Source organism: Anabrus simplex, chromosome 8 (assembly GCF_040414725.1).
Source record: "Anabrus simplex isolate iqAnaSimp1 chromosome 8, ASM4041472v1, whole genome shotgun sequence".
NCBI lineage: Eukaryota > Metazoa > Arthropoda > Insecta > Orthoptera > Tettigoniidae > Anabrus > Anabrus simplex.
The window spans coordinates 135,407,712-135,431,238 of record NC_090272.1 but is presented as its reverse complement, the minus strand read 5'-3'; positions in this window follow the sequence as shown (position 1 = coordinate 135,431,238).

Below are 23,527 nucleotides of genomic sequence, written 5' to 3'. Positions count from 1 at the left end.
ATGGACATACGTCGATAGAAATCTTCCCTGCTGCCGTTTCACGTGTAATCATAATCAATTGGATCGCCAACCTTCGGAGGGAGACGGCATCATAAGAAGAAGAAGAAGAATGTGTAAGATGTAGCCAATGGCCTTACGCATGTTATTTAACTGACAGAACCTTTAAATAACATAGGTCATCGGATAGAATTCTGAATTATCCGTCATATGAAAGAGAGCAACAGGACGTCGAAGTTTAGGCAGCCTAAATCGCATACAATCTAACTGCTTCTCCCACCTTGCTGAGGTCATATTATTCTATTCGTCTTAAGCTCCGTTGATCCCTGTACGAAGTCGGGCCTACTTACCCTACTTCTTCAGGATGTTGTGTTCAGCATCATGCCAGAGGTTAGATTACACTAATTTACAAGGGGTAGATATCTGGAATGATGTTTATTGAGGTTTTAACGATTTTGACAAAGTTTCATTTTTATAGAACGGCGTTCAACGAGAATTGTTTTAATTTTTTCTTTATTTTTATATAAAGCCGAGCATTTTCTTTCCTTTTTATTGTTAGTGACAGTGGGCATTATGGCATCCAGTGGATGCATAAATTCACCAAATCTGTTTTGCTACGTGTGCGACTATGTAACAGACAAGTCCAATATGTGCCATGTTGTGTATTTTAACTAATCTTAGCTAAAGCCTTGTTCATTAGTACTCCAAGGAGAAATCAGTAGTCTAGTGAAACATCTGTCTGTGAGTTGTTTTCCTTGATACAATGTTCAAAATATATAAATGGTAATTACAATGTCGTATATCTCAAGAACGGTGGGTTTTAGAGGCAAATGGTTTGCATACTTTGAATCAACGTTTCTAAATTATCTTAGAACTCCTGTTGGATACCAAGGTATCCGCTGAAAGTATTTTTTTTTTGTTGATCAGTTGATCCGTGACTTCGGACCTTTTCCGATCATTGTCCCCAATGCAGTTTGGAAGCGCCCATGAGTCCTCATGGTATCTTCCATGGGTCAAGAAAGGAGAATGTCTTGAGGCTCCCTTCTCACCACCACGGGTGAATTTCTTAAAGTTTTTCTTGCACCGACCTTATTTTTCAAACTCCTCTCCCATTCGTTTCTGATTAATGTGGTCTTTCTTAGGGTCACCTGCAATCCGCCGCACATCTTCATTTCTGCAACTCACCGAACTCGATAGCTGCAGTCGCTTAAGTGCGGCCAGTATCCAGTATTCAGGAGATAGTAGGTTCGAACCCCACTGTCGGCAGTCCTGAAGATGGTTTTCCGTGGTTTCCCATTTTCACACCAGGCAAATGCTGGGGCTGTACCTTAATTAAGGTCACGGCCGCTTCCTTCCCACTCCTATCCCTTCCCTGTCCCATCGTCGCCATAAGACCTATCTGTGACGGTGCGACGTAAAGCAACTTGCAAAAAAAAAAAAAAAAAAAAAATTCTGCAACATGCGATTTTCGTTCTTGTTGCTCTTTCAGAGGCCAGCATTACATGTCTAGCTGCAAACCTGTTACTTTTCCTTTGCTTTTGATGGGTATCTTGCTGTCGCATTCCTCTTAATGTTTGCTACTTGAGATCCCTTGTCTTGACGCGATTTATTATACAGTTTCATCATTTGCTACAATATCTGATAGTATATATCCAAGATATATGAATGTATCCGCTTCTTTTAGGTTAGAAGACGATTATTATTATTATTATTATTATTATTATTATTATTATTATTATTATTATTATTATTATTACTTTCTTCCTCTTTCGTTTCACCCTCTTTGGGATACGTTGAATCAATCATTTCCCTGTGTGTTGTTCTTTTCTTAGTGTCCAGTATTTCTTCATTAATTCTGATCTTCGTTTCCTCTTGTCTTCCGAGATAACAGGTTTGGCTTTTAATGTAGATTTGTCTTGGAACCTTATATTTTCAGATATTACATCATTCCGCCTCCGTGGTGTAGTGGTTAGTGTGATTAGCTGCCACACCCGGAGGTCCGGGTTCGAATTCCGGCTCTGCCACGAAATTTGAACAGTGGTACGAGGGCTGGAACGGGGTCCACTCAGCCTCGGGAGGTCAACCGAGTAGAGGTGGGTTCGACTCCCACCTCAGCCATCCTAGAAGTGGTTTTCCGTGGTTTCCCACTTCTCCTCCAGGAAAATACCGGGATGGTACCTAAAGGCCACGGCAGCTTCCTTCCCTCTTCCTTGTCTATCCCTTCCAATCTTCCCATCCCCCACAAGGCCCCTGTTCAGGATAGCAGGTGAGGCCACCTGCGCGAGTTACTGGTCATTCTCCCCAGTTGTATCCCCCGACCCAGAGTCTGAAGCTCCAGGACACTGCCCTTGAGGCGGTAGAGGTGGGATCCCTCGCTGAGGCCAAGGTAAAAACCGACCCTGGAGTGTAAAATGAAGAAGAAGAAGACGAAGAAGAAGAAGAAGGTACTACTTCAGCTGTTCGATTGAATAGTAAATTTTCTGTCATTTTTAATTCTACTGGGTCCTTTTTAGTTTCTTTAAACCAGTTGGGTTTTGTTTTGCGGTTACGGAAGAAGTCAAAGATTTGGTTGGTTAATCTATCAGAGTTCATTCTGAGAATATGATCACAAACATATATTCTTCTTCTTGGCATAGTATCTGGGAGATTTTAAATTTTCTTGTAGAGTGTTTCATTCTTATGTATTATTATTATTATTATTATTATTATTATTATTATTATTATTATTATTATTATTATTATTATTATTATTATTATTATTAAGTATTCGCTAGATGGCGAACTGGGGGCCACAATAAGCTTCTTTATACATTCTGGACCGAGCTCGATAGCTGCAGTCGCTTAAGTGCGGCCAGTATCCAGTATTCGGGAGATAGTAGGTTCGAACCCCACTGTCGGCAGCCTTGAAACTGGTTTTCCGTGGTTTCCCATTTTCACACCAGGCAAATGCTGGGGCTGTACCTTAATTAAGGCCACGGCCGCTTCCTTCCCAATCCTAGCTCTTCCCTTTCCCATCGTCGCCATAAGACCTATCTGTGTCGGTGCGACGTAAAGCAACTAGCCGGGCCGGTATACATTCTGGCGTTTACTCAGTTTTCGATTGATCCAGTAGGTTTTCATAGCTCACTGTGTCGATCACGGCGTCCATCCTATCACGTTGCACCAGTTGTCCACCCCACATCCCGGAATGTCCCAAAATCCACGATGCTTATTCCGAAAAGGTCTCGTTTGTGTGCGTCATCTGGTAGGAGGCCCATTTATTCAAGTGCTGTCCTGACGCTAAGATACCTGCGTTTTTATTATTAATACTACGTTTTGATTACCATATTTATCTCCCGAATGTGTGTCTGTTTATAAAAAATGTGCTCATGATACTTCGTCTTAACGTTTCTGTTTTTGATGGGATCCAGTCCCTTACTATCAACTCCATACTCATAACGTTAATTTTTTTCGTAAGTAGACTATCACAAAAAATTAAATTGAATTCCTTAATATCGCATATCCTAAAATTTAATCACGGTTATTATTACTTCTTATCCAAAGGGCGAGAAACCAATGTATGTTGAGCTTAACTTCCCATCTACCAGTCTGAGTTCTGGTGCAGCAAAGCTTTGGATTCGAAGGCACTTTAAAGGAATTGAGGTTAATGAAAGAAACACAAAGAGACACAACAGATCGGAGCTAACATGAAATAAAGGAAACAAAAGCCAGATTCCGCTTCGCAAGGCAAGGCCCGTGTTACGGATCAAGTCACTTCGATTGGGATTGCAGCGTATCCATTATTGGAATTGCTTCAAGGCAGAACACCTCGCCTTGCGGCGGATAATCCTCCGGATAGAGGTACTGTTGTATGGGTTTCCGACTCGAAACGAATAACACTTCGTACTTGCCTCTCATGGAGGTCATAATAGCGAAATAAAGCACTACTTCACTCCCTTAAGTTGCTCTCCCCTTCTTGAAATTGTGACCAAAATCCCGTCTGTTTTGAAAAGTAAAAGTAATGGTCGTGTGTGTGTGTAGAGGCATTTATGATATTGTAATTATAACTTTATTGAGACCAATATCTGCAGTCGATTAAGTGCGGTCAGTACCCAGTATTCGGCGGATAGTGGGTTCGAACCCCACTGTCGGCAGCCCTGAAATGGTTTTCCGTGGTTACCCTTTTTCACACCAGGCAAATGCCGGGGCTGTACCTTAATTCAGGCCACTGCCGCTTCCTTCCCACTTCTAGCCCTTTGCTCCCCCATCGTCCTCATAAGACCTACCCGTTTCGGTGCGACGTGGAACAACTTGTAATAATAATAACTTTATTCAGATAATTATAGAAATATTCTGTTCTTATTATTTTATTATTTCCTGCCGTTGACCGCTGATCATAGGATTAGAAAGGAGATACTTATAAGATTTTCAATTGATTAATTATTTTATTCGTTAACTGGAAAATTTCCAGAAAAGCAACTCGATTTGTAGCATTACGAACATTTTGCTAAGTTTGGGCTGGCAAGACTAGTGAGAAAGAAGACGAGCTGCTCGACTAAGTGGTATGTTCTGAGCTGACAGCGGAGAGATGGCATGGAATGACATTACTAGACGAATAAGTTTGAGTGGTGTGTTTAAAAGTATGAAAAATCACAATATGAATATATAGTTCGAATTCAGGACAAATTGGGGTAAATATTCGTTCATAGGAATGGGAGTTAGGAATTGGAATAATTTACCAACGGAGATGTTCAATAAATTTCCAAATTCTTTGTAATTATTTAAGAAACGGCTAGGAAAAAAACAGATAGCCTAGAGAATCTGCAACCTGGGCAACTGCCCTAAATGCAGATTGATTGATTGATTGATTGATTGATTGATTGATTGATTGATTGTGTACCGGGAGGTACACCTCTACGCCGCACATTTAAATCTTGCGCCTAGAAGAACTCCTCTACAGGAGAAACAGTGAACGTGAAAGCTAGACGTACTTAAACTTTTTCTCAGAAGATGTCACTACTGTAATTCAACGTAATTTTGTTATTGTGAAGTTTCCAGAACTGTGTGAATTTCTACTTGTTTTTGTTTTCCATTTATCAAGAAGTTTGGACATTCTCTCATAGATGTCACTGCTAGAAAACTATGATCATGCACCCTGGTGCGAAGTGAAAGAACTTTTTTGAAGAAGTTCTGTATTCATAAGTTTTTTTTACTAATTGATGTTCATTTATTTTTGGGTTGGCAATCTTTATCTTTTCTTTCCACCAGTTTTGCATCCAGCCAATACCTAATTTTTGTAATTAATTTCCAACCAATCCTGTATTTCTTCTTCGATTCTGAGGGCTACTTTTAAATTTGACCAATAAAATTCTGTGGGTGTGTCTTGATTATTCATGAAAGGTCTCGAACGTTCTCCGAGGGTTCAGAAACTGCGGATTTTCACGCATCTTGGCCTTTTGATCAACATCTAACTAAGTGTGTGTGTCAAGCAGGAGGCGGGAGCTGCCTTTTTTATCAGGCAGCAGTACTCCGACAAGGTATGGCCACTTAACATCTTCACTTTTGCTAGCTCCGCAGTTTAATCCGAGGGAGGGGTTCGAAACTTTAACTATGTAACCAACTTCTTTAAAATGTAAATCTCTTTTCGGCTCATGTAAACATTTCATAAATCTTTAAGTGTAAATCAGGGATAGAGAGTGATGCACCCTCTCGAGCTCCCCTTCATGTTGGTTTGAGGTGACTACGTTTTGGCAACTGGTTTTCTTCCTTTCCGTAGTGTCTTAAATTTCTTTCTTATACGAGTCACCTCCATAGTTTGGGAATTGCCCCTGTGTCATCGGCCTAGTGCACCTTAGGTTTTAAGAAATCTGTTCTAGGAGTGCAAGTACTCGCCTCCATTCTATTTGTGTGTAGGGCCACTTACTTAACCATTATTCGTGTTCCATGAAGGCCCAGTATGTTGGGTACAAGATACCCCTGTTTCATTTTTTGTAAGTTGTGCCTTGGTGGCAAGTAATTGTCAGTTTTCTGATATTGCCTTGAATAGGCTTGAAAAACTGAGAGCGTGTCAGCTCTTTTCAAGTGTTGTAAAAGTGCCTCTGGGTGGCCTGATATAGCAATTTTCGGGAGCAAGTGCTCCAGGTATTAGGGGATTTCTGCCCTTTGAACAATTTGGGCTCGTCTGTAAAAATTGAGCTGGGAACTCAAAAATTGTAATACTAGGGGCATGTAGCCCAAGAACGTTAAAGTTCTGGAATCTTGAATCTTTCTAAGTCTTGTTTCTAAATTGCTATGTCATTGTTATCTCACTAAGTGAAAAGTTGTTAAAGTTTTGTTGTTTTTTCGAAAATATAACCTTTGTTAAAATTTTAAATTAACTTTGATTTTGTAGTTAGACCAGTTCATGCCGGCACCTTCTTTCACCTCTGCTGGTCCACGGGTAGCCCCGTAACAGATTGATTGATTGATTGATTGATTGATTGATTGATTGATTGATTGATTGATTGATTGATGTTAGAAGGAATAATGGAATCACTCTATCATGAACGTCTCAATAGCTCAATTTCAGAAAACGTACAGGCTAATATAGTGTAAGAGCTTGCTGTCAATAGGCCGCTTAAAGTTAAATCCTAGGGTTTAGTAATAGGATTTAGTAATCTTTCTCTGTCTCTCCAACCCTACATGAAGTTGTAGTGGCATAGTTCTTTAATACTGGTGACTGCCTACTTCCAGGAGTCCCAGCTTTGTGCATGGTAACTTGGTCGTTGTAGGCTCATCCTCGTCATTCTCTTCATCTTATCCTTCGATCGCAGTGGTCCACGTCCTCACCGTTGTTAAGAGTAAAAGTATTGTTTTTGTGTATATACAAAGTGGTCGTAAATAACCTGAACCGGCTATATGAACGTTAGAGGGTTGGTCATACTGATAAATAATTCGAAAAAAAACGTTATCTCGCGCTTAATCCTGGCTTGCTAACTTCATATCCACAATAAACAATACTTTAGACCTTTTTTTTTTTTTTTTTTGCAAGTTGCTCTACGTCGCACCGACACAGATAGGTCTTACGGCGACGATGGGACAGAAAAAGGGCTAGGAGTGGGATGGAAGCGTCCGTGGCCTTAATTAAAGTACAGCCCCAGCACTTGCCTGGTGTGAAAATGGGAAACCACGGAAAACCATCTCCAGGGTACATACTTCAGATTAATTATCTCATATCTGAGATAATAGATATAGTATTGTTTAGGGATTATACGGTTCAATTCGAGACAATAGTCCAAACGATCATGATTTTTTCATATTAATACTCTATGTTTCATTTTTCCTTCGACTTCAGTCCATATTAAAGGAGTCTTCAAAGACAATCCTCCACAAGTACTCAGCAGGCTGGATCCACATAACGGTATTACTCTGTTCATATTTGAAAATATATTTTATTCTTTGCATGATGTTAATGCTACATGTCGAAACTGTAGCATAATCCGAATCATACGAAGGTACACGTGATAGGCCTACCATAGGACTGAAACCTATCAGATTTACATGCACTGCGCGTATATGTGTCATTAAAGGGAAATATCAAAAGGGGGCCTGAAATAATTAAATAAATGTAGCCTATAACACGGGCATAGATAAAACGATGGATGTATTATGCAGTTACAAAATTACAGAAATATAATTCATTAAAATGTTTCATCGAAACTTTCACAGCTTTTTCTGAAGTGCATTATTATTTAAAATCATGCTGGAGCCCATTAAACTGCAAGATACTATTCCAAAGTGTTAAATTGGCGGGAGTGAAATGATTGATGTCGCGAACTTTGAGCTGTGCATCTGTGGAAGTAGAAGTGGAATGCAACCTCTGTTCTGCAGATTATCTCAAACTCAGATGATAATAAGAGAGCGTAGTAAATCAAACTCGATATTGTCAATAATTGAGGCGTTGATATAAGAAAGGTAGTAAGTAAATAAATTAGTTTCCTTTTCATGGAGAAAATCGTAAACGCTTAAGCCAATGACATGGAAAATGCAGCACGTCAACTGGTTAGAATAGATTTGCTTGTACAATTGACGCAAGATGAAACCTCTGTTTAGTCCACGAAGTTTGGCATGGGAAAGATAGTAAACAGTCCGTGGCTGTGGTGTAATTAGGTACAACCTTTGCCATTTGTTGACAGTCAACTGCGTTTAAACCTTGTTTATAGCTTTTATAGTTCGTCATAGTTATATTTCAGTTGCCAGAATGCATCCGAAACCTACTCCAATCAAAATAGTAAATCGTTATTGCCAACATCTTGACACGACGTTCATACTTGTTCTTTGTTTTACCGGGCGAGTTGGCCATGCGGTTAGGGGCGCGCGGCTGTGAGCTTGCATCCGGGAGATCGTGGGTTCGAATCCGACTGTCGGCATCCCTGAAGATGGTTTTCCGTGGTTTCCTATTTTCATACCAGGCAAATGCTGGGGCTGTACCTTAATTACGGCCACGGCCGCTTCCTTCCAACTCCTAGCCCTTTCTTATCCCATCGTCGCCATAAAACCTATCTGTGTCGGTGCGACGTAAAGCAAAATAGCAAAAAGTAAGGTTCTTTGTTTTTATAAATAGCTATTATGTGTTCCAATAATGGTCCGAGAAGATGTTGCGGAAATAATCAGAGAGGCGAAACTTTTCAACCATTTCATGAAATCATGATGGCGCCTGGGGATTGTTGTGACTTCGTCATGGAAAACAAGTTAAGTACTCAATACCTTAACCCTTCGTAAGGCACTACTCAATAAAACATATCATTTTCTAACTAACTTTATTTACAGGCTCTACAAGTACTAAATAATACAATTTGACAGAAAGAAACAATCCAGTGCTCACGAGGTCAGTAATAAAATGGGAATATACTTCCAACAGCCTGCTGTCTGCCATTCAGAAGTAGGAACATAATATTTCCCATGTCTCACCTACGGACACAATTTCAGTTCAGTTAGTTAACTTTTTATTCAGCAAAAATATTTCGGTCACCTATGTGGGCTAGGGGAAGCATATTCCCACATAAAATGTGAAAGAAATTTATAATTCAGAACTCTTCAATTGATAAAAGAAGTAAATAATCTCAGAACAAATGAGAAAAATGCACAATAAATAAATAAAATTCATGTAATTAGTATATAGACTTATAAAATGTTGATTTCTTACCCTATTCTCACTTCATAAATCTTGTTCACAACAGGCGTTGCGCTGCACAATATCGCTCTTCAGATGTTTTCCAAAGAAGCTAAAGATTCCAAGGAAATCAGAGTAGTTCCACATATATTCCCAAGAGTGCGGCACACATCAATACATGGGAAATAAACTCCCAGCGCCCAGAAATGACAAAAAAGCGAGGTGGGAAAAAAATTCCCACCACCTTATAAAGGGTTAAGATTAGTCCTGTGAGCTGGACACGGATGACAAGAGCTGAACTTCCAGAGAGAACTGGAGAAAGAGCACAACATCCTTTCTTTCACACAATCAACATCATACAGTCCTAACAACCACTTGGCAGGAGACAATCCATCAGCGAACCGAAATAGTAGGACTTATTGACCATGCTGGAACCTTCGATGAAAACTATCACGCGTTTTACCGTACAATTTGTGCTTGAATCATACAAGTCAACTGGCAAACTGATTTGGCAGTGATTTTTCACAATGTGTTTTATTGCATAATTTGTGCCTGAAAGATATCAGCATAACCTTGTGTGTTAAACTGATAAATGGGTAACTCTTTGATTTTGCATGATATTTGTTCAATAGCATCTGGTTCACAATACTGGCAAGCCTATTTCTTCTCCTATTTTCTTCTAGTGTTAAATTCACTTTTTATGACTTTCTACCTTTCTATGCTTTCACGCCATTCCAATTCAGATAAAATCTGTGGTTCAAATTTCATACTTCAAAATTTCCTGTAAAATGGTACTACCACAAAATTGTCTCCCCACTCTTATTTTCACGGAATAACGTGTAATACTTCGAATTTTGTCCGGCTTCATGGCTAAATGGTTAGCGTGCTGGCCTTTGATCACAGGGGTCGCGGGTTCGATTCCCGGCAGGGTCGGGAATTTTAACGATCATTGCTTAATTTCTCTGGCACGGGGACAGGGCTTATGTGTCGTCTTCATAATCATTTCATCCTCATCATGACGCGCAGGTGGCCTACGGGTGTTAAATCGAAAGACCTTCACCTGGTGAGCCGAACATGTCCTCGGACACTCCCGGCACTAAAAGCCATACGCTATTTCATTTCATTTACTTCGAATTCTACGTGTAGTAAACAGAGCAGTTCAATTTATAAACCCTAAATTAGTTCCGTTCCTGAGTAGGTATTGACACTGTGGAAAAGTAGTGTAAATTCCTTTATGATTTCCTTAGTAATATTAGTGAAAGCGGAAAGAGAATGTTCCATATCTTTATGTTACGAAGTGAATATTTCAGCTCACTCACCTGCATATTTACCCCATTCGTTTCTAAATGGCAATAGTTAGGAGTGATAACTGTTATTGGCATAGTCCACGACTACTAGCAGACTGCGTGCTACTGTTAACATATATAACGAGCATGGAAGTATGAGGGTGTTACCGTTAAAAACCTTCATGGAGTTGTGTGTAGTGGCCTCATGAGCCATTAATGAGGAGACCGCTCCACTCAAGTAACCCGCCCACTTCATAAACTGCGGTACGAGCTTAACATGGACTCGGGATTAGTTGTGGGATTACGTGTAGGCTCCCTGGATGCTAATACAGATCCACGTGGCATACCGCTGTAGCTTTAAGATTCTAGGTACGTTCAGATATTCATAGACCGGTATTATCTACCTGATTCCAACCTTAAAACACTTTAGACATCAACAACTCTAAGCAATGTTCGTTTGACAATTTCTTTTTCACAAATTGGCTTTACGACACATTGACACAGCAGAGCATTATGGTGACATGGGAGAGGAAAGGGCTAGGAGCAGAAAGTTTGCAGTCGTAGCTTTAGTTAATGTACAGTGCCAGCATTTGCCTGGTGTGGAAATGGGAAACCACGGAAAACCAACTTCAGAGCTGCCGACAGTGGGGTTCGAACACACTATCTCCCGAATGCAAGCTCTCACAGCTGCGCGCCCTTGACAACACGGCCAACTCGCTCGTTATTTGATAAAATAATTAAGGTATAATGAGTGGTATAGTCTGTGACAAGTGGGAAGCTGTTTGCGTTACGGGCACGTTTATGAAGTAAAATGCTTCGTTTGACGCAGGTGATATGTAACGCAGTGAAATTTTTCGCGGAAAGCACCATATTGAACGGATAGCATAAGGCGAAGACCTAGCAGCTGCTTGATTGGACAATTCTGAGTAACCTTTCTCGGGCCTAAACGGCTATATTCCCAAATATCCTCGTTCAAAAATAGAACATTACGTATGATGACTAAAGCCTCGACACTGAAATCCAATAAAAGTATACGACGAGATATTCGTATTCCGCTTATTAAATTTCAGATAAACGAATTAGTAATGACCAAATCTTGAATTCTTCTTATCCGATCTACCGAAGTGGACATCTTACTCTTAAAACAGTTTATAAGGACCAAGAAGGCGAATACTAAATTTAGCCAGATTTGGCTAACTTGCGACCTGTGTCGTGCCGAGGTGCGTGAGTAAAATGTGCCCACGTGAATTATGGTGACGTTATTACCAAATGCGTCCAAACAGGACCAACGTGCTTTTATTCTATTCCTGGCTGCCGAAGGACAAACACCGGTGGACATCCACTGGAGAATGAAGAATGTGTATGGGGCAGCATGTCCGTCGAAAACCACCGTTGTCGAATGGTGCACCAAGTTCCGTGCGGGTCGCGTTTCGACACAACGCGCCGGTCAATCTGGGAGGTCAGCCTCATCCATTATAGACAACAACAAGGGGGCGGTGGATGAGGTGATTAGAGCGGACCTGCGCATAACCATTCGTGCGCCGTCAATGTATCTCGACATCAAGGTCAGGGTTGATATTTCCTGTCGGACGAAGATGTGCAGCAGGCGGTTACCGACTTCTTCACGCAGCAAGACACAGGTATTACCACATGGGGATCTTCTATCTGGTGCGTCGGTGGGAAAAGTGCCTTAATACTCACGGCGATTTTGCCTGATACGCATCCAGATTCAAGACTGTACGGCCGTCGAACGGAAACTATTTGATCGCCCCTATCACTATTACTCTTATTATTATTATTATTATTATTATTATTATTATTATTATTATTATTATTATTATTATTATTATTACGGGGCTACCCGTGGATCAGCAGAGGTGAAAGAAGGTGGCGGGATGAATGGGTCTAACTACGAAGTCAAAGTTAATTTAAAATTTTAACAAAGGTTATAATTTCTTGAATCAACAAAATTTAAACAACTTAGTGAAATAACAATGACATAGCAATTTAGAAACGAGACTTAGAAAGATCCAAGACTTCAGAATTTTAACACACTTTGGCCATAAGCCCCTAGTTTTACAATTTTGAGCTCCTAGCTCAACTTTATAAAAGATTACAATTTTACACAAAGGACAGAAATCCCCTAATACAAGGAGCACTTGCTCCCAATTTTCAATATCAAGCCTCCCAGAGGCATTCTTACAATATTCGAAAAGAGCTGACGTGCTCTCAGTGCTCCCAGCCTACTCAAGGCAACACAATGTGAAAGTAACATAATCACTGGCCTTACTAGACACTATTTACAAATAGCAATCTTATTACACAGAGGTATCTAGTACCCAACCTACGGGGCCTTAGTGAAAAAGAACAGGTTCAATAAACGGCCCGAGTATAACAGGAATGGAGTCGGAGATTAAGCTCCACAAAAAATTTACAGACCTATAGGGCACTTGGCCAATGAAACAGGGGCTAGTCCCAATCTACTGAGGTAGCGCGCTTGGAGATAACTTTAATACCTAACAGAAACAAATGCGGTACCTGAAACCAAGATGAAGTGGAGCTCGAGAGGGTAAATCACTCTCTATCCCCGATTAGAGTTAAAGATTTATAAAATTTTACATGAGCCGAAATGAGATTTACATTTTAGAAGCTTTGTTACATAGCTAAGGTTTTGAACCTTTCCCTCGGGTTAATCTGCAAAGCTAGCAAGAAATAAAGATGTTAAATGGCCATTACCTTGCTGAAGAACTGCTGCGTGAAGAAAGAGGCGCCTCCCGCCTCCTGCGTGACACACACACTTAGTTAGATGTTGATCAAATGGCCAAGAGATGAGAAAATCCGCAGTTTATAAACCCTCGGGGAAGGTTCGAGACCTTTCATGAATAATCAAGGCACACCCGTTCAATTTTATTGGCTACCTTAAAGTTACACACCAAATCGAAGAAGAACCCTGTGATAGGCTGAAAATAAATTACAGAAATTCTTGATTGGCTAAATTCAAAACTGGCGGAAAGAAAAGATAAATATTGCCAACCTAAAGATGAATGAACGAAATTTAGTAAAGATAAAAGTTATGAATACAAGGTTTCTTCAAAAAAGTTCCTTCACTTCGCACCAGGGTGCATGATCAAAGTTTGTTAGTAGTGACATCTATGAGAGAATGTTCAAACTTCTTGATGAATGGAAAACAAAAACAAGTAGAAATTCACACAGTTCACAATAACAAATTTTAGTGGTGCCATCTTCAGAGAAAATTTATAAGTTGGTCCAGTTTCGAGTTCATGGTTTCTCCTGTAGAGGAGTTCTTTAAGGCGCATGATTTAAATGTGAGGCGTAGAGGTGTATCTCCCGGTACAATTATTATTATTATTATTATTATTATTATTATTATTATTATTATTATTATTATTATTATTATTATTATTATTGTCCGTCTCGCGGCCTTGGGGTACCTAGCCTGCTTCTAATTCCTAGATCCAATAAACAAACTTATCCAAGAAATATGTGGTCGCCTTCACTAATTAATAAGCTACTCATGCTGCGGGTAATAAGGGGTCACGTGAAGCCGTGTTCGTCATTCTTCATCATTCGTCTAAAGACGTTTTCGTGGTTCATATTTAGTGGATTTATAATTCACATTTCGTTCTGAGTAATTATTACCATCATCACACTGCATTTATATTCCGTGTTTCTATTTTTAAAATTGTGTAGATTTAGTAGTCGAATTTAGTAGGTATAGTATCCATATTTCATTTTGCATATGCTTAGACCAGAGGTGCTCACGCTGGGCATTTCGCCCAGCGGGCACACAGCACTGTAAGCGGGCAGGCAAGCGATGAGCATATCGTCGCTGCCGGGGCGAAACCTCCTATGTGAAATATATATATATATATATATATAATTTTTTGCTATTTGTTTTACGTCGCACCGACACAGATAGGTCTTATGGCGACGATGGGAGAGGAAAGGCCTAGGAATGGGAAGGAAGCGGCCGTGGCCTTAATTAAGGTACAGCCCCAGCATTTGCCTGGTGTGAAAATGGGAAACCACGGAAAACCATCTTCAGGGCTGCCGACAGTGGGGTTCGAACCACCTATCTCCCGAATACTGGATACTGGCCGCACTTAAGCGACTGCAGCTATGGAGCTCGGTGAAATATTTTAGCTTAGAAATTTGTCCGGTAAGGTTCTGTCATGTAAGGTTCAATATTGTGTGAATACTGTGAAGGCATTCTCTCTCCTCATAACGTATGTGCTGCGGGTCAGTATATCTCCAAAAATATTATCACATAGCAGGTTTTGTCCCTGCAAGGAATGTACGCTTTTCAGTCGCAGTGACGTCGTGATTACGGCATAGGCCGTGAAGGTTTCGCGAAGTTCTTCCGGTCACTCTCGATCATTGCGGCGATACCCAGGTTTGAAATGGGAGCGGAAAAATATCAAAGAAAGAGAGCAAAAGTCCATGTCATTTTCAACTTACTTTGTAAGAAATGTTATTTATGTTCATAGCAGTTGATGTATTATGACAGGCTACAAACTCACTGTACGTAATTACAATCTTCACTATTATATTTCAAGAGGTTCTTACGAAATGCTTCTAATACAATATTGAGTTAAGGTGGAACATCTGTGGCTTGTGGTGGCTTGGCTTTAAGTTATCTGTTAAACTAACCAACAATCCAATCATGTTCACCGCGAATAACATAAGTTATGTTATTCATTCGAAGGCATACTCTAATATCTAATTGCTCGAGGCATTTACATTCTTGTTATATTTTATTCTTGGATAGTAAATATCTATTTCCTCATTCGTCATGAAATTCCCTCGCCAATTAGAGGCTAGCTGCTATCATCGGACTCCTGATACATTTCAAATACTATTTTCAGAAATTCAGTGAACAGGGGAAGTCTCATAAGAGTACAACTGTGCTAAATCCAGCAGTAAAATTATTGAATTACAAATGTATTAAGTTTTTCTCAATTAATAACAGGAAGTACACTTTTTTCAATGAAAATACTGTCGTTCCTATCCCAGGAATTGTAAATCGTAGCTGGTATGGTTAAACCCTGTAACTTTGAGAACTGTAACAAAAAAATGATAACGTCCCAGTTTTCACTGAATGTATAAATATAAGAAAATAAAACTGACTGTTTATATCGAGTGCAGTATGAATCAAACCGGAATATCTTGAAACGGTTAGTTTTTCTTGCGATTGTAGCGTGTTTCTTAAATACACAAAAAATGACTGTACCCCAATTAGCATTTCAATGAATAGTGGAAGGGAGCTTCGTAGTCACAATTGAACATCACCGCTCCACTTCTCTCAAAATGTGTTCGCTCTTTCGCTTCTCTGTGTGATGTATGCTTATTACGTAAGCTGTCTCATTAACGTCAGGCCAGCACGACCGCACTGGGCTAGCCTCAGTGGGCGCCCGGCTGAGCACCTCTGGCTTAGACTAACTTTTAATACTGTGTAGGTTTAGTATCCATATTTAGTAGATATAGATTTTTGTGATATCTGAAGTTTTCTCTTTTCAATTTTTACTCAGACATAGCAAAACAAAGCTAAGTCACCTCCGTACAGGCCATGAAGGCCCTTGGAGGGAAGGTAAAGACTTCCACCATTGTTAACTTCGGCACGTGATTGGGTAGAGGGGTTAGCTTTACGCCCGGCCGCCCTTGCCCCCAGGAATTAACCTGGTACTCATTTTATGGTGTAGGCTGAGGGAACCTCAGGGCCATATGCACCTACGGAAGTGGAAATCTCGTTTCTTAAATTTTACGACCCTGACGGGGATTCGAACCCACGTCCGTCCGGGCGAACCGAGCACGCCTTTACCGCCTCGGCCAGGCAGCCCCTACTCAGACATATATTTCATATATAATTTTGCGTAGTCTTAGATTTCACGTCTCATATTCAAATTGTATTATGATATTCTTAAACCTATCCCATTTCTTTTTCTTCTTCACTCCGAATCTCCATCTTTAGGGGTACGTCAGATCAATCACTTCTTGAATGCGTGTGCTCTATTTTTCCTCCCAATAGTCCTTCATTTTATCTGATCTCCTCCATCTTTCCTCCTCTGATATCTGAATCGGTTTTCTGGTGTTGATCTTAACTTGTAAACTCTTAGTTTTGTCTTTGGTCACGGTCTCGGCTATACCATTCTTTAACATGGCTTCGGTAATCTTAAGATCTCTCAGATCCTTCTCACTTCCTTAAACCAATTGGGTTTAGCCTTCTTTTTGTAAAAGATTTATGTTTAGTTAATCTGTCAGGATTCATTTGGAATATGTGTCCATAGAAATCAATCCTCCTTTTCCTCATGGTATCTGAGAGTCCCTCCGACTTTACGTAGATGGCATTACGATCCCCTAGAAGGATGAGGCTATGCTTCTCAGTATCCCATTTATAACTATAGTCAATTATTTTATTGTGAGACGTAGCGCGACGACCACGGCCCCGATCTGAGTCCGGAATTATTTCCACTGTCTTGTTATAAGCTCCTTCTCTAATCCTTACTCTGTGACCTCCATTTGTCAACTTTTCCGACTCCGACGGTATTAGAGCATTTGAGGTCCTTTCGAGCCTTACATTTTCCCGCATTTCACGGCTCTTCCCTTTTCTTTGCTGTGCCAAAGGCCAGCATGATTCCAACCCCCACTTCCTACTAATACCATCAAACTTGCCATACAACTTCAATTCAACTTCGCTGTCAGACTGGCTTTTGCAATGTCAGTAAACCAGTCACAAGGTCAAACAATGAAGGTAGAAGGACAGCATCTAGAGAACATGTGCTTCAGTCACAGTGAGTTTTACGTGGCATGATCAAGAGTGTCGAGTGTGCATAAGGTATACCGGGTGAGTCAGCCGCGCCTGACGTTTTATACTGTTAGTCATCCCTCCGAACGTCACTGGTGTCGTTGTGATCTATTCTCCTTTGTCGTATACCAAGCAACAATCGCCTTTAACCACTCACTGCACCATTAACTTTTCAAAAACATGTACCATACGCGACAGGCATTTACACAATGCATCAAACTGTCATACGGTTATGTAAAACGTACGTGCCAATTATGAGCTTTCAGCAGGGTATGAAATCAACGCTAAAAGCGATGGCATACTGATAGAAAACGTGTGTGCATTTGTGAAGTGGAAGTAGTAATCCATCTAGAAGGCTTTCTGGAAACCTACTCGCTGGAGTCGCCGTAGTGTTATAGGTTAAGTGCGGTGCTGTCAATACAGCTGCGTTTGGCAGGTGGGTTGGAATCCCACTTCAGCCTGTAAATTTTATTCGCATTTTGTACTTCGAGAATCATCCACAGAGCCAATGTATCCGAATATGCTCACGCCGTGGGCTATTTAATTAATTAATTAATTTATTTATTTATTTATTTATTTATTTATTTATTTATTTATTTATTTATTTATCTATCTATTTATTTATTTATTTATTTATTTATTTATTTATTTATTTATTTATTTATTTATTTATTTATTTTGACACTGTTCTAGGCCATTAGGGCTGCTTATGTGGATGTTTTATAAGCAGGGCTGGACGAGGATAGAATGACTGGGGGTTTGAATCCGTTTGACTGACCAGCAACCTGTTAGCGAAGTAAGTGTTCGAGTAATGCACGTTTCAGCACGCAGTTAAACTGTCATTCAGGCTCTTTGTAGGCTTTCGTAATAAGGTTTCGAAGGCTTTCAGGATTTTCCGGCTACTGAGCGTACACTACATCCTTCAAATAGCCCCATAGGACGAAGTCCAGTGGCGTCAAATCGGGCGATCTAGCAGGCCAGGTGACAGTCCTCCCATTCCTATCCATCGACCGGGATGCGTAACATTCAGGTAGTTGCGAACATCTGCTGACATGTGAGGGGGGGCTCGGACGTGTTGATACCACATGGTTACACGGTCACCCAGGAGCACATCCTCTAGCAGCAATGGTAGTTGTTCTTGAAGAAACTGTAGGTACCGGGCTCCTGTCAAATGATCCTCAAAGAAATATGGCCCAATTAGGTGATCACCCAGTATACCACACCCGATATTTACTCCCCATCGTGCTTGAAATGCTGCCTGCCTTACCTAGTGGGGATTTTCAACACTCCAGTAGTGCATATCATGACGATTCACAGAGCCATTATTATGAAATAGTGCCTCGTCCGAAAATAAAATGTCAGATACAAGCGCCGGATCATTTGCCACTTGCGTCAGTATCCACGCGTCAACACGAGTCTCGAAATGTCGTCCGTGAAGTTCTTGATGTAGTTCCAGGTGATACGGACGAAAAAAACTGGAATGCAATATCCTTACAAGAGACGACTGGCTGATGTTGGCCTGTCATGCTACTGCCCGGGTACTCGTGTGAGGATTCTTCAGTAAAGATTGCAAAACCATCTCAGCAGTTTCATCGGACTTAACTGGCGCCTCTCTAACAGGACCTGTTCGGGAAAGTGACCAAGTTATACGCAAACGTCGCTCCACCCTCCTAAACGTTCTTGCGTATGTCTGTGTGGAAATCTTTCCTGGTACAGGCGTTGTGCTTTCTGTGCATTATGAGCATCCTGAGCATGTCAACATACTCATCTGCTGAATACATAGCGAAGAAATGACCAGGACTGCTAGGCTACACCAAGTGTCAGGCCACTACACATTCAACATGCATGTTATTGATCGAATGTGGCACGAATATCCTCTGATTGTATCCTCAAAGTTTAAAATGTGAATAAATTTTTTTATCGCTCATGGTATTCCAACCCACCTACAAGTAACCAGAAAGCTTACTGGGTGTAAATCTGCGTCCCGCTTCACAAAAAAAAAAAAAAACACGTTTCTTTCAGTATGCCATCGCTTCTAGCGATAATTTCATAACCAATCGAAAGCTTATAAATGGCACGTACATTTTACATAACCGTATGACAGTTTGATCTATTGTGTAAGAATACCTGTCGCATACATGTTTTTGCAAAAGTCGTGCAGTGATGAAGCAATAAGTGCATTAAAAGCGACTGTAGCTTGGTATACGGCGAAGGAAAATCGACCATCACCCCATTGACGTTCGTTGGGATGCCTAAAGGCAGGAAAGTCAGGCACAGCTGACTCATCCGGTATATTTATGCACCCGATGAGAAGGATCGTAAAATTTTCTGCAAGAGTGTGTTGTAAAAAACACACGTACTTGCGCGCAGTAATATTTTTCATAATTTAACCACTTTAATCCTTTGTTCATAAATCCGTACGATGAGCGGGTGTTTTAGATTATTATTATTATTATTATTATTATTATTATTATTATTATTATTATTATTATTATTATTATTATTATTATTATTATTATTAACCAAGTTTTGATTTGCGCCTCCTCTCTTAATCCGTTCACCGTCCAGGGTTGGTTTTTCCTTCGGGCTCAGCGAGAGATCCCAACTCTACCGCCTCAAGGGCAGTGTCCTGGAGTGAGAGACTTTCTGTCGGGTGATACAACTGGGAAGGAGGAATAGTACCTCACCCAGGTGGCCTCACTTTCTATGCTGAACAGGGACATAGTTGGGGGATGGGGAGATTGGAAGGGATAGGCAAGAAAGAGGGAAAAGGAAGCGGCCATGGCCTTAAATTAGGTACCAATCCGGTATTTGTCTGGAGGAGAAGTGGGAAACCACTGAAAACCATTTTGAAGATAGCTGAGGGGGAAATGAAATCCCCTGTACTCACTTGACCTCCCGAGGCTGAGTGGACCCCGTTCCAGCCCTCGTACCAGTTTTCAAATTTCGTGGCAAATCCGGTAATCGAATCCGGGCCTCCGGTGGTGGCAGCTAATCATACTACCCACTTCACCACAGAGGCGGACTTGACTCGCACTAAAGGATGAAATTATCCTCAGTACTTGTTCACCTGATGAGCTAAACTGTATTTGAGGAGGCTGTAGCCCTTAGGGTATTTACAAGGCTATTTATTTTTATTGTTATTTATAATAGATGAATGTCGTATAAGCATTACGGAAGGGTGATGAATTCTCGTCATGTAGAGTGGATGGTGTGCGGGTGTATACTACAATATTTTGGTAAGTACAGCAAATCAAGTAACAATTTTAAATATTCAGAAAAATGTTTCCGTACTCAATGGTGAAAATCATTCTCGATGTAATCTATTGTTGTAAACTTACTCATTCAAGAAGAATAACTTTATGAATAATTACACACAACCATTTTTGAGAGATTGAAGAGACATTTACTGTAGATTTCGAACACCATATTTCATACGGTCTAGCCTTCAACGCACAGTTCCTGGAATAAATATAAAAGTCAGCCTTGGCTTATGCATAAATTATCTACAATAATTCTCCAGACTTCTACTGTCGTGTTAATACATTTATCCAATTAAGAAATATCTCGAAGTAAAAGGGACTTAGAATGCAAGGAAAGTCCACAGGGAGTTTGATTATCTCTCTCTCTCCTCTCCCAAGTCTCCCGTTCAGCCCAGTTCTCCTTCGCTTAGTTCTGCTTCGTTTCAATAGCTTACATCAATATTTAATTTGTTCAACATTTCTAAATGAATTTCCTTTTTCTTCCTTTCTATCCGAGACGGAACCAGGCCATTCTTATTTCTGCCAGATACAACAGAGCAAGTCCCTTGCCTGCTTGCTTGCGTTCTACAATAAATATGAGGTTCTGAATAAAACATTAAAGGACAGTTGTACTAGCTAGGATACGTAATTGTTTCTGCTGCTTCCTTTATTTGCTTCGTCCTTGGAAATGGAAAGGTAATATTACGCACTTGTCTCAATGCAGGGTCTTTTGTACTTCACCAGTGGTGGGCCGTGATAATAGCTGGGAGAGAAAGTTCTGGTATAGATCGAAATAATACAGAATGGAGAAATGAGCTGTCTATGAGGAAGAACAAACAGAGCATCAGAGGATAACCTTCATAATATGTAGGCCTTGTATGTTTATGCCCGTAAGGCAGTGATAACAAAATTATAGCGTATTTAAATTATGTCTTGTAGGTGATGCCTAATCGAGGCGGTAAAGATGTGCACGGTTCACCCGGATCGGCGTGGCTCCGATTACCCGTTAGGAAATAAAAAATCAGAAAGGAATATTCTACTTCTGAACAAGAAAAGGGCCATGAGGTTCACCCAGTCTATATCGCATTACATATCCACCCTTTCTGTCTTTGGGACTGTGCCTGGCTTCCGGGTTACCATGATCAACTGGCTAGATCAAAAATGACTACCAGGTTAAATATCTAGGTGAAAAACTGGCTGTGCATAGAGCTAACTGCTCTATCCCACTTACTGGTGAAGTTGCCGGTAGTGGAAGCCTTCAACATGCACTCCGATTTGTAGCAATCTAGAAAGGGTTTGTCTGCCATTGGTATTAAATACATTGCAAATCGATAGCGACTGTCAGAAGGAGGGCTTCTGCTATTGTTTTCAGTCCTCCCCACATCGACTTTGACAGGCATTAAGAATGGAGTCGTCCTCCATCTCTTGTTCACTATTTTATTGCATAATTCCCTTCTCGATTCGACTAGCAGAACTCTAGAGAGCGTGCAATATTTTTTCAAGACTATTTTACCCGATCCTGTTTGTCAGTAGGCAAGGGTGTCTTCCATTATAAACAAATTGACCCATCTAAAATGTGACTGACGATACTCATATTGGCCTGCTATTATAATCGAATCTCACCAACTCGGTGTGACTGGCAGGAAGCTGACTGGCATTAGAAAATGCGTCTGCCATTATAAAGATAAGAACGCAACTCACTTTTTACTGGCAGTAAGGAAGGTCCTTGCACATATAATAAAAGTTCCTCAACTGTAATCTATCTGAAAGTAGGAATTGGGGTCTGCCATTGTAATGAAACCTCCCCAAATCGATTTTGGCCGCGCACTAGGCAATGGGGTCTGCCGTTAAATGAAAATTACCTTCTTCGTTGTGAATTGCAGTAAACAAGTGGACTTGCCGTTATCATCGCAATTCCGCAAATCACACTTTCATTGGAAACAACGTCTGTGGATATCACAATACTGATTCTCGGATAAAGCCAAAACAAACCCAACTTAAAAATCTTATTCACTTCATGTGCACTAATTTACTTCGATATCCGTATACAATGTAGAGTACCGTAGCGAAGCACGGGTACATTTGCTAGTATATACTGTATATATATATATATATATATATATATATATATATATATATATATATATATATATATATATATATATATATATAAAAGACATAGATGTTGCACATCATTACATTAAAATCACATATATTTCCATAGAAAATCAATCAAATTTGTAGACGAGTTGTTGTTAAACAGTTCCCAATAATAGAATAAACTTTTTTGTTTTTGGTCGCCAGTAGTGTATTTACACAGGTTGGTAACTGTTGCTTAGCATGAAGCAGAGCTGTAATAAACACATTTTGCTGTTGGTGGTAATACGCTTCGGCTTCATCCAGTAGAGTGCAACATGTAACAAGCACAAGTCAAAATCTGCAAAATATTTCAACCTCCAGAACACAGCATAAGGTAAATACAGCGTAGACAATACCCAGCGTTACTAATATAGTGATTTTGTCACTGTATCAAATTACTAAAGACAAGATATTCTCGTTTTCAACACTTAGGAACTTTTTAAAATTCGTATCAGCGACAGGAATAAATTTACTTTATCTGTAATATAACAATTTTGGGATTTTCGCAAAGCTTTTTGCTCTGTTTCAATACTATAAGCTTGCGGCACAGTTACCTTTACCTACCAGAACGTAAGCACCAAATGTTTTCTGGTTTATCTTACGTGTTTATGACTAGCGTCATTAAATTATTTCGTGTGTAATCGTGACAGGGTTCTTATTTTCATTCATCCTATCCAATCTCCCTTGGTCAACACTTGTTCTTTTCCGACCCGCCGGCATTAGGTTTATGAGGCCTAGGGATACTCGTTTCCACGCGCTTCGTGGGCCTTATCTGTCTTTGGCCATTATCTTCATTTTTTGAAGTGTCGGACCCCTTCCATTTTCCCCACTGAATCGCGTTAATAGAGATTGGTTCCCCAGTTATACTTTCTTTCAAAACAATACTCACAACACATTTATTCAGTACCGT